The sequence below is a fragment of the Micropterus salmoides genome, unplaced genomic scaffold (genome assembly GCF_014851395.1).
Source record: "Micropterus salmoides isolate LMB-PRFRI ecotype aquatic unplaced genomic scaffold, ASM1485139v1 Ms_hic_scaffold_12, whole genome shotgun sequence".
Lineage (NCBI taxonomy): Eukaryota > Metazoa > Chordata > Actinopteri > Centrarchiformes > Centrarchidae > Micropterus > Micropterus salmoides.
The window spans coordinates 2,418,377-2,431,349 of record NW_024040263.1 but is presented as its reverse complement, the minus strand read 5'-3'; the positions used below and the strand labels follow the sequence as shown (position 1 = coordinate 2,431,349).

At 40.3% G+C, this 12,973-nt stretch overlaps 1 protein-coding gene across 1 annotated transcript in view; it reads left to right on the top strand.

Moving 5' to 3' along the window:
• The first annotated feature begins 733 nt into the window (after nt 1–733).
• LOC119898650 (vasorin-like) overlaps nt 734–12,973 on the top strand; it is a 33,160-nt gene continuing 20,920 nt past the window's right edge. Inside the window, exon 1 of the mRNA XM_038712825.1 lies at nt 734–957. The gene's annotated coding sequence lies outside the window, so the exon portion shown is untranslated. The remainder of the gene's footprint in view (nt 958–12,973) is intronic.

Sequence of the window (12,973 nt, the reverse complement as noted above, 5' to 3'; positions counted from 1 at the left end):
ACACACACACACACACACACACACACAAACACAAACACACACACACACACACACACACACACACACACACACACAAACACACACACACACACACACACACACACAAACACACACACACACACACACACACACACACACACACAAACACACACACACACACACACACACACACACACAAACACACACACACACACACAAACACACACACACACACACACACACACACACACAAACACACACACACACACACACACACACACACACACACACACACAAACACACACACCACACACACACACACACAAACACACACACACACACACACACACAAACACACACACACACAAACACATGAATGCAGCTTTAAGGATATCAGCGCTGAGCTTTAATAAACTGTTCCGAAATGCAGGTCTGAACACTCCTCAAGTGTCCTTGAACATAACAATTCCAATCAATCAGTCAATAAATAATATATAACCAATTAAGAGTGATTTAAAAATTACAACGGTATAGTATTATTAGTAATATTAGGCTTTACTAAATTAGTAATAAAGTTGTAAATTGCATTCCAGCAAAAGGTCACTTTGAAGTGGAGAATAAACCCAACCTTTCTGCTGTTGATATGTTTTGCAGGTGCAGCCTGCCTCGGGGACGCGCACGACCGCACGCTCCGGCTTCACACGGTACCTCCCACTTCTCCAGCTTGTTTAAGTACTCGCCTCCTGTACTTCAATGAGCGCTATTGTTGAAAAGTCTGTGCGCCCCTGAACGCTGGCAGACCTGGGTCTCCAACTCAGACAGACGGAGCGAGTGCGCTGCAGCGATACACCTTTTGGTTTGAACTTCGTGTGGACACTCTGCTGCGTTACAAGTTTTGGTTCTTTGCATAGCTTACAGAAAGACAGGCAGACAAAGTGGATTTGAGTTGAAGCTGCCCGCGGACTTTGGATTACTAAGGTAAGCTTGAATGAAATGCAGATGTAATGTATTTTTATGCACAACATGGCTGAATAGAACAATAACTCTGCTCCTCAGATGAAATTTATTCGATTTTACTACCTTTTTCAATGAAACTCTCCTCGTGCATGAAGTCTTTTAGATGCTGTGTAATCGATTCAAACCCTATCAGTCTGAGAGGCTCTTATAATTGATCCAGCCACAGCCTCTTTTAGTGCCTTTACCCAGCTTCTTCACACGTGAAAGCTTCCCTTGTGTAACTTTGTCAGCGTATGCTCGCATTCCTCTCCCGGCGCGCGGGTCACTATCTCGGGTCAGGATCTGCCGGCCAGACGCGCTCAGGGGGACGCACGGACAGGAGAGACACTGGGTGTTTGCTGGAGAGATAGGCTACGTGGAAACAGGATTAGCTCTTATCGTTGTCGTTGCTTCAGACCGTGTTTGTGTAGAATGTATCGAATTGGAGGTTTCTTATCTGCCCCTTTAGCTGTTTGTTATGCGAGACTTCAATCGGTTTGATTGGCTGACAGATCAAGATATTCCCATTGGGGCATAAAGGCTGGGTTTAATAAGTTATGGTATTTACATGTTGTTTCACCTTTGCAAGTGCGGTTCTCTCGCTCCCTCTCTCTCTGTCTGTCTCTGTGTGTGTGTTTAGGTTTGCACATGTTTATAGTCAATGTCTTATTTGCGCACTAGATGTTAGTTATTTATTGTGGGTGAACTCTGATGATCTACTCTACTATATAGAGCTTTAACAATTCGTCAATTAATCGATTAGCCGACAGACAGAAAATCAATTGACAACTATTTAGCTAATCTATTAAATCTATTAAATCCTTTGCATGTTGCAGCTTCAGGTGCTGTATGTATGTGCAGTCCTTGTTCAGAAAAATAATCTCCTTTGTTAATAAGGATAGTGTTGAGTTGTGCAGTTACAATGTAATATAGATATTTACCTTATTCCACTTTTAGATCTACCTGTAGAAAAGATAGAAACTGACTGAATAGTGATCTCTATTCATGTATTTCTTTTTTTAGTCCCCCCCCCCATTTATATCTTTTAAACCTGCACGGCATGCTAAAAATTGGTAATGCATGAGCAATATGTTAAGGAGAGTTTGTAATGCATGACTGAGCTGTTCAGACAAATCTAAGACATCTATAGACAGTGGTATGCTGACCACGAGATGCCATCTTTACCTTACATTGCAACCTGCCTTCACTGTCTGTGGGCTCCATGAGGCAATAAGAGCTCTCCAAATCAATATTGGTTAGTGAGCAGGCAGAAAAACAAACCCAGCGTGGACTATGAGTATGGGAAAAGCAAAGAAAGGTGGAGTAAGAGGGATGGACAGGAATACGTACGGGAGAGCAAAGCAAACATTCCTGACTTGGTGTCTCAGCAATTTAATTAAGGTTTTTGTGAGATGCTGCAGCGAGCACCTCGAGGGGAAGGCTTAACCCCCCACCCCCCCCCCGTTTCCAGCTTGGACTAATCCCAAGGGTCAGCTAATAAGTGTTCGGGTCATGCCACCATGACAACTAAATAGGGACGAATCCAAAGGAAAGCTCCCCCGTTTGGGAGTTAATAACCCCATGAAGAAAGTTAAGAAGTACTAGGTGAAGAGGATGGAATCGTGGATTGGATTGTGTGTGTAGATGAGATTTAAGTTGTTATCAGCCACACCAACTTAAAGCCCTTCCTCTTAGTGGGTTTTAAGTGTGCCCTGTGGTGCTGTGATGTGACACACACACACACACACACACACACACACACCCTGTAGGTCAGATTTCGGTCACCACTGGTTGGTAGACTTTATAGGGAAATAACATCAGTGACACAACTGGCTGTTCTTAATTTCTGAAGACTGAAGTCCTGCTTCCTAGAAGATGTTGGTACTGTTAAATCACTGAAAGTCTTTCTTGGCTATCAAACTGATGTTGTTGTCTGGACCGGTTTTGCCATTCTGTCATTCAGTTCCTGTACTCCCCTTCCACTGTGTTTGACATGTGCAAAAGTGACATTTTTACCGCTGCAGAGAGGCTCATTTCCAGCCTCACCCTCTCTTTTTCTGGTTTCTGTTTTCCATCTTGGTTTTCTGCTGTTAGCCTAATATTTTTCTCCCGATTTCTCTTTCATGTGGAACAGAGTGTCACTCAAATCCTCATGATACCCAGCCCCATCACCTGACAAAACATTGATAACAGCCGATTCTGCAAACCTGATTATGTTCAATGACAGCCAACCTTTTAAAAATGTTTTCCTTTTACAATATCTGCACATGGCAACTTTGTTATGATTAAGATTAGGGAAAGATCATGGATATGGAAAAGGTGTGGTCAGCGTGAGGCAACTAAAACACCTGGATAATGTTGAGGAGAGATTGCACGTCTAAAAATGTAATACATCTATTTACGATTCATTGTGTTTTCTTCAAATTGTTGCGCAATATTTTTGTCAGAAATTAGGCTAAAGAACCATTAACAATTTTTCTATCAGCCGTTTTGTGATAACTGCACTCTAGCTACATGGCATACAGAATTAATTGGATTTATCCAGCTGAGAGAGTACAAACACTGCACCAATTTTCACTGGGATTGTTTTTAAATTTTTAAACAAAATTTCTAACAAAATCGTATCGAAAGAGGCTATAATCAAATAAAAAATGCTCAACATGGTGACTTGAGACAAAAATGAATTTCCTCCATTGCTTTGTGTTTTATCAATATGCCATTTTCCAACCTCAGGCTGGAAAACATTCACTTACAATTTCTGGAGTTTCCATTATTACGTTTTTTAAGCACAAAATCAAGCGTCACATAAAACAGGTGGAATAAATCTTGGTCTCTCCCTCCTTTTGCTGTTGTGTACGTGTAAAGGGGGTATGGGCTGAGCGGCTTGTCAGCTCATTTGGGAGTGTATAAGGAAGTGGGGACTGAGTAGATGGAGCGGACGTCCAGCATCAAGCCTCTGACTGCTGATAAATCATTCTGCTCAGTTCAGTCATTATGCTGCGCGGGGCTGATTTCCCCCGCATGAAAAGGCCTACCTGGAACTCTGCAACCATATGGAAACCATTTACAGTAACAAGCTGTTTTGATAACAAATGCTGACAATGGTTTGGTTCCCTGGTTGCTCCATTTTTGCTCACGCGTCTGGCATTTTCCGAAATTATGCAGTATCAACTGAAATTGCAAGTGTCTAGAGGCACAATTATGAACAATTTTGTTGTTGATTAATCGCTGGAAAAAATGCTAATCACAATTACAGAAACACCAAGGTAACATAAATGTTTTGTTTTGTCCAAAACCAAAAGACAGTCAATTTGCAATGATATAAAAGTTGGAATACTGAAAAAATAGGGGAAGGAAGATAACTGGGGATGCAGTCTTGAAAAGGTGGGTTTTGAGGGCCTGTTTGAAAGATGGCATGGAGTTAGCCTGTTGGATGTGGCGAGGGAGGACGTCCCAGAGGCAGGGTGCAGCAACGGAATAGGCCCATGACCGCTTTGTCATGAGGGTTTTTAGTGTTGTTGTGTCCGTGGACCTGAGGCGACTAGTGGAGGTGCGGCGAGGGAGGAGGTAGGGTGGGGCCAGTTTGTTTAAGGGTTTGTAGGAGATGAGTAGAATTTTGAAGTGGATCCTGTTTTTAACTGGGAGCCCGTGAAGGTTGTGAAGGATGGGGGTGATGTGGTCTCTGGGTCGGTTGGAAGTGAGCATGCGGGCAGTGGAGTTCTGGATGTACTGAAGTTTACTGATGGTTTTGTTAGGTGAACCGTAGAGGATGCTGTTGCAGTAGTAGAGTAGCAGGGCCGGAGGCGGGCGATGTTGGATGCTTAACTGATTGTTTTTAAATGGTAAATATATTAGTTGGTCACTAACTGTATAATGCCTCAATATTTGTCAGACACTATAAATGCTCTTCTATTGCAGCCTCACATATATCTTTATATATTTATATACCTTTATATACCTCACATATATCTATATATATATTCATATAACATGAACTTGCTAAATACTATTATTTAAATTATAGCAGGTGAGATATTGCTTGGTTTATGTTTACAGCAACATAAATACTTTCTTTACGTCTTTTCAAGGTTCCTTGCCACCTGAGGAATTCTAAACTCAAACCTATAACAGACTGAGACTTAACATGCTCACCAGTGGGGAACTCTACTTTCCTAGAAATCGACCCCATCCACCCCCAGGGAGGGCTTAGGGGTTGTTACTCCTTTTTTAACCCATGAAGCGTGTCTCTAAGTACCCCCCCCCCCCCCAATCCTCACAGTGTGTTCTATAAACACGGCGGTTCAGTAGGAAGGTAAAGTGTGTGGCACATATAGATTCCTCGTAACATTCCTCTGTGGTACCAGGAGGCACCAGGACAGAAAGATGCCTCCAACAGCAGGTCTGTGGTCAGATTACTCAATGTGGAAATACCAGACTGAGGTTATGAGAACGATTTGATAACCTGATATCCGCAGTTTGTCTTTCAGTTCATCTCCTTTAAATGAAGTGTTACAAGAACTACACATCTTGTCCAGAATATATTTAGACCACATTTAGTATGTTGGATTTATCTTTGAAGAGGTGTGGAGTGAATACCCGTTTTCAGTTGCTCGGGCACGATTCACACTTTTAATCATTTTGTCCTGCAAAATGCAGGAGGGGCTAAAACATTTTTTATTTTGATGTGCAAGACAGTTGTGCAAGAATTTTGACGACCTGCGCCACATGGCTGTCAATGTAAGTGCTGCAGAAAAGTCTGCATACTAATTAATTTGCTAATTTCTGTCTCTTCACATTTGCTTTTGCAGCTTGCTAGCTGCCTGGCTACATAGCAGGGACAGACTGAAGGAAGTAGAATCTGCACACTGTTCAGTCAGCTCTCATGGCTTGATTACTCGTCAGCAAACTAAAACTGAGAGCTGTTAGTATGCTATCAGTATGTAGAGTCTTCTTTCTGTCTGCCCTTCTAGATCTGATCAGATTCACTTTGAGATAGCCAGAGTCTGCCTGGTGGTATGACAGAGCGGTAAGCTAATGTAGTTAGCAGTTACCTTTTGACCAAAAATAACAATAATATTTTGTGCACCTAGCAATAACTTGTTTTTCACAATGTATAGATTTACGCATTGTGAAAAACAAAAATAAGCCTTAGCACTCATTCTGCGTAAATAATGGTTTTTGCAATATGACACGATGAATTTATCTTCTACCTCCATTTCTAATTTAATTACTTACAATATCTGCCTTTTTGTGTGAAACAACTTATTTTACCATTAAAAATCATTATAAAAACATAAGAATAAGAGCTAGTCATTTAGACAATTCATTCATAATCTGAAAATGAATGCATTCAACAAATTTGTGAACCAGGTATTAAACACATTTTTTTGCTGTGTGAAAAATCAAGGGGAGTCAGGGACTTTGTATATGGAAAGCTTTTATATTCTGACTTAACACCTAATCAGTTGAAGTCTTTAAGATAACACAACCCTACCCCTGCAGCAGCCATACCACTACCTGAGGGCAAGGTGTGTGTGTGTGTGTGAGAGAGAGTTAGTGTAGGAATTGGTGAGATAGGGTATCCCCACCTTCCAGCCCCCTCTTTCTGAGCCCCTCTCTCTTATTTTCCTGAGGGCTCACACACACACACACACACACACACACACTCTCTTTCATCCCCATGCAACAGCCCTCATTCCCCAACACACACAAACAGGCTGGAAGTAGACAGTGGCCTGGGGGCTGCAGGGCCTCACAAAGCACTTCAAAGGGGTGAGATCTGGGTCTACGTTGCTCTGAACAACTCAAAAGCACCACAGGTGAAGAGAGAAGCCGTTTGACACAAAGGTATACCGGCAGTGTGGGTTACCATGGACGCGTGCTCCGAAGTCCACGCTCGTGTGTAGCACGTCGTATATGTCCGGACATGTGAAAGATTAATGAGCCATACTTTCCTCAGGTGTAAGTTTGGGGGAATGTGTTCCATGCTTATGTGTGTCTGCATTCAGGTGCACATGTAGTATCATGTTCCCTTTTACTGTCCCTTTGTTGCACGGTGCAACCTGCTTTTGTCTGTGTTTGCCCGTTTGTCCTTTTAACCCTTAATGATATTTTTGTAGTAATGTTAATGCAGATAAACTAAATGTTACCAACAAGATAACTGAAATGCTAATTAAAACAAATTGATCAAAATATGTCATGATCTGTAAGTTAAAAGTGATCTAAATTTGTTTGAAAAGTGATTTTTTTTTGGTTACATATAACTGTTATATAGCTGCTTCCTTTACAAATGTAGCCATTAAAAGTTATATGTAATGTAACGTTGAAAAAAATTTTTTCAACCAAATCGTTGGACTGGCAAATTCATTAGTGCTTACTCAAAACATTAAATATACTCTGATGGAAATGCATCCATCATCAACTGCTTATCCTGCGTACAGGGTTGCTGGAGCCAATCCCAGCTGACATTGGGCGAAAGATGAGGTACACCCTGGCCACACTTAGACAACCTGTCACACTTACAACAATCAATCTAGGCCACATGTCTTTGGACAGTGGGTTCACCCGGACAGAACCCACACTGACTTCCCACAAACTCCACACAGAAAGGCCGGGGAAACCGGGCAATCCGCGACCTTCTTGCTGTGAGGCCGCAGTGCTATCCACCAGACCACCGTGCCATGTAAACTGCAGTTTTTGATCTGCTGGCCTTTTTGCAAATTTTACACAGACAAATTTTATACAGAGACAGAAAACTGTAAATGCTCTGTACTTGTATAGCGCCTTTCTAGTCTTTTTGAGCACTCAAAGCGCTTTTACACTACATCTGCATTCACCAGTCATACACATTCATACACTGAGCCTAAGTGCTCAAACGGAAACTAACATTCACACTCACTCATACACTGGCAGAGTAGCCCAGGGATTGAACCGCCGACCTTCCGATTAACGGCCAACCCGCTCTACCTCCTCAGCCACAGCCGCCCCAACTGTCTGCATATCTGAGTATATACTAACAATCTGTCCAATGATAAACTCTACAAAGGTGACACTGTGATTACTTACAGGGCTAGTTGATAAACTATTGTAGCTGGCGAGCTTACTGCTAAAACACTAACAAGCTAGCAACATGCTTTCTCTGTATTGTGCCATTGATCACCCCCTTAACATTTTTTCTTAGGATTGTACATTTCATTCAACTAAGACATAATAAAGGGGAATATAAACCCTAAGCTTGGTCACTAAGAGAACAATAAATTCACACAATTTACAACTCCCATTTTTAATGCTGGTGTGATTTTAAAATAAATGTAAAGATATTTTTTTATAAATACACCAGTGCTTGATATTTCCTTTTTTGTGTTTGTGGACTTCTAGATTGAACTGGAGGATAATTAGTTGGTTGAAGCTCTGGTTAGATAACTTTGGTTGTTTGGTTTTGTGACCATTTCCTGTTTCATTGTATTGGATTCAGACAATTTATTGAATATTGTGACATGAGTACATTTAGACTGTATTTATAGTCTAGTACTATTTGGACAAGTAGCAATGGAAGAGCAAAAAGGAGGATGAGGTTATTGAAATTAAAGACTGCAGTTGGTTTCCCAGGAAACTGAGGCTACTGAGAGCATCACCACAGACTAGCTGTTGAGTGTTTAATTTAAGGATTCCTCTTTTTCAAATGTCAGATGATGAAATTAAACTAAATCATAAATTGCAGTGTGCCATAGTTATTACTTGATGAGAATGGGTTCAATTACACAAACCCAATGGACTAAAAGGGTCTGTAGCTATACTACAGTCCAAGTATATTAATAAAACATACTGTTATATCTGCAGAAGAACAACTTTGACTGCCCAAGTGGCAACATGCTTGTTCCTGAACAAATTCAACCAGGAACATTTGGACTGATTTGACTTGTTTGGCCTATAGACTGTATAAAAGAAATGGACACAGCCACTGTGACATCACCAATTGGTTTATGTACTACCGTTTTGAAGCCTTGAGTTTGGCATTTGGGCCGTCCCCATCTTGGATTTTTGGAAACCAAACCAAACCGTATTTGGATGAGAGGGTGGAGATGATGAGGGATACACATTTGCTACGATTGACAGGTTGTCGTAGTCGCGGCTTGTCAATTAAAAGGTAACCACACCCTAAAGCATACCCTGTTAATCATCTGTTTTACTCTAAATGGGACCCTAATTTACCAAATGAACATCATGCTGTATTGATGAAGATTTGAAACTAGCGGTTGAGACCATTAACTTATTAGGAAAGTGTTTACTGAGGTAATAAATCAAGTGAGAAGTAGCGTAATTGTCACATAAGCTTACATACTATCGGACTTCTTATTGCAACCAGTGGAGTCCCCCTTGCTGACCATTAGAAAGATTGCAGGTTGAAGGCACTTCTGCATTGGCTTAATTTCAGACCTGGAGTTTCCTGCTTGGCCCCAAGTCAGACACATGTGTAAATAATCACCTCATGTGTATTTGCAATAATTATAATGGCTGTTTATGTGTCTATACTTGCATACTCACTTATGCAGCCCATTATTTAACTGACGCAGTCCTTCATAGTCTTAGAGCTACACTGCTGCTGAAAAGACCAGAGACATGCACATTCATCAATCCACACACATAAAGATACATGCACATTTATGATAATATATTCCAATGAATTTGGAAGACATTGCTGATTTTAACAAATAATACAGGTATATACAGAATTCTTCAGAATCTTACACTGATTCTTGCATAAATATTTCTTTCCACACACATTCACAGATTCACACATGCACACAATCACAGAGTCATCCTTGGAGGCCTTGCTGCAGCTGGCAGGGGATTAAGAGGTCAGGAGTCAAAGGGGGAGTCAACCCGCAGACTGCGACAAGAAACTGAAAAAGCAGAAGAAACACAGGAACAGAGAGGGAGCCATACAGAGAGTGTTGAATCAGAGTGAAACTTGCAATCCAGATTAATCTAGGAATCTTACCTACTGAGCAAGTACCAAACAATCAGTCAATAATCAATAACTTCTTTTGTCATGTAGTACTGGATGTATTTGTTCTCATGACATTAAGAAAAAGCAGAGTTAACTTGTCGGGACATTTTTGAAAAGTTTCATATTTTACTGTAACACACAAAATATAAATATTTTTCTAGTGCTTGACATGTCTGTCTTCACTGGTGCAACAATAAGCCCATTGATGGCAAAGTTGAAAAAACCCCTCAATAAATCATGGGTGGAAAAAGGTGAAAGGGACATGATAAATGATACATATAATCCAAAGCATCTAAATAAAACTACTGTGGAAGTGAGCGTGTTTATGTAAATTAAACAGCTTTGTTTGGTGCAGTGACAAAAAAGGCAGATGCAGGGCAAAGCTGTCTTTTATTGTTTGTGGGTGACATTGCAATGGTTGGTTTGCTGTAGATCAGAAACTCAAATATTAAAATATGCAGAAAGCCGAGAGTAATTACGCCAAGCAAACAGTGTCCACAAAAAAAACCTGTCAACTTCAAACGATTGTGAATGTTCAGTATGGACACAGTGAAGAGCTGTCTGTAGTCTTGTTCTTCGCATTATTGTAAAAAGTACAAAGGATAGAGACACCAATAGACAAATCAGGTTTATCTGGTAAAAAAAAAAAAAGGTCATTACAATTTATTGACACTCCCTCCGACTTTCTAACCAACCCTCTGTTTTAGTTAGTGCTGTCTCAGATAAAGCATTGGTCTAAATTGCTTTACACCTGACTCTGCACTTTACACATCCTCTGCCTACTGAACCCAGTGTAGAAAACTGTGGCTGTGGGCGAGCCTGTGGTATTTTTAATATGGACATCTTGTTCACAGATGAGAACCGAAAGCCACTTCAAAGAGCTTGCAAGCAGATCAAAAGTTATGCTGTAGCAGCTTATAATGTACACTGGCGGGGAGAAGAGTGAAAGGTGGAAATGTGTGTTGCGTGTGCATGTGTAGGAGTGTATGTATATAAAAAAGACAGCAAACACATACAGCATGAACGAACATTTAAACTAGGGAAAGCAGAGTCTGGTGTTGTTGAGTTTTGCATGCCTGCCAAGAATTGCATGCACCAAGTAGGCTACTAACGATATATTCTTTGTGGGTTCATCAATGCTGAAAAATTATTTGAAGTATATATTTTATGATAATTTAGATTCATTAATATTTATTACACTTAATAGAAGTAGCAATCCTTGAGATCCAGCAAAAATATGTGGTGATAACCGAATTTGATCAATGTCCACTGCAAAGTGTCTGAGAAATTGAAAAGGACCTTAAGGATGCATTATTCAGGGGTGCGTTTCCCAAAAGCATCGTTGCTAACTACGATAGCAACTTCCTTGGTTGGAACTATGCAGTTGCAATGCAACGCTTTCCCAAAACCCCAGTTCAAACTATAGAGGTGACTAAGTTGGTAACTTACATGGGACAAACCATCGTTAAGCGATGCAGGTGTTCCCTAAAACTGTAGATCCGACTAATGTTTGTGACTTCTGTCGTTAAGTTGCATAATTCGAACTACAGCTCCTGACCTGTGGTTAGAAGCTTAGTTCACAGTTAGGAGGAGGATTTAATGTGTTTTAAGTAGGGAATCTTAGATAATCCTGCTGTACAAACATATTTAAGGTGAAGATATTTTTAAATGTAGTTGTAAAAGTACTTTTAAATGTATTTATCGGGTCATGGGTAGGGTTGCATTATTTCAGTACTAAGTAGCCTATCTGTAGACCATCTACGAACAGGTGTTTTTCTCACAGATTACCCATCTGTTCACAATAACTGAATTTAATAGTCACCCAGTAGTAGTCATATATAAGCTAAATAAAATGATTAGGTTATATATTATGTTGTTGATTTTCTTGTTATTGTCGGTACAACTAAAATATGAAAAGCCTAAATAATAAGTTAACATAATAATGTCACTTATTGGTCACAACTGACATATTTAGGCAGAATATGACAATGTTTTGTGGATTTCCTGCTGTGAAAGTCAGACGAACACACCTGGAAACATGTTAGTTGAAAATATGTTGGCTCAAAATAAGTTAGAACCACGGTGGTAGCAACAAGGTACGACCATTTTGGGAAACAAATATTTGTTGCTACATATGTTGCTATTTTGTTCTGTGCTCGTTGTCTACTCTTTGCTAACAAGCAGCTAGCTGGTACACATGCTACTCCGTAGGCAAATTTGTCAGGTTATGGACAATATACAGTTAATGGTCCGCTTGTGTTTAAAGATGGGGTGTGCGATTTTAATTCATTACACGTTATTTTGTCAAAATAAGCGAATATCTCCTAACAGTCTGCTAGCTTCTGTTTGTGTGCTGTGTGCACCGATTCATAATTTAAAAGAACACTTTAAACAATTATAGGGTACAGATTATTAATTTGAGGGTCCACTATCAAAACGTTGTACTCTGATATGTGCTGAACTCTTCTTTCCCCCTTTCTTTTAAAGCGGAGACAGTGTTTATGTCTATGTGTCAGTTATGTGTAAGCGCAATGGCCGCTGGCTAAACCAAGACACTCCATAAATACAGACAGACCAATACAAGTCCAAGACAAGCAGTCAGCAGGTCAATCAACTGGAGAAAGGCTGCTTCATACCTCGGACGAGGCCAAAACACACCAGACTGTTACTCTCATTGGAACAGATGGGACGTATTAAACACACTGAGGTAGCAACGATTGATGAAGCAATTTCATAGCTTCATAGCAGAAAATGAACATAATATATCTGTGTTGGCTTCTTCTGGCCTTCACTAAACTGTCTGCTCATTAAAGATTTAACGGCTGCCATTATTCAAAGGGATAGAAGGGTTTTTGTGCATGTGCACATTTGAGGCATTCTACAAAGTTTGTTGCAGTTTCCTATAGTCTGCCAGTTGTTAAAGGCAATGGATTACTAAATGCACCATTAACTTGTTGTTTTATATGAATGTCCTTCATATATTCTCTG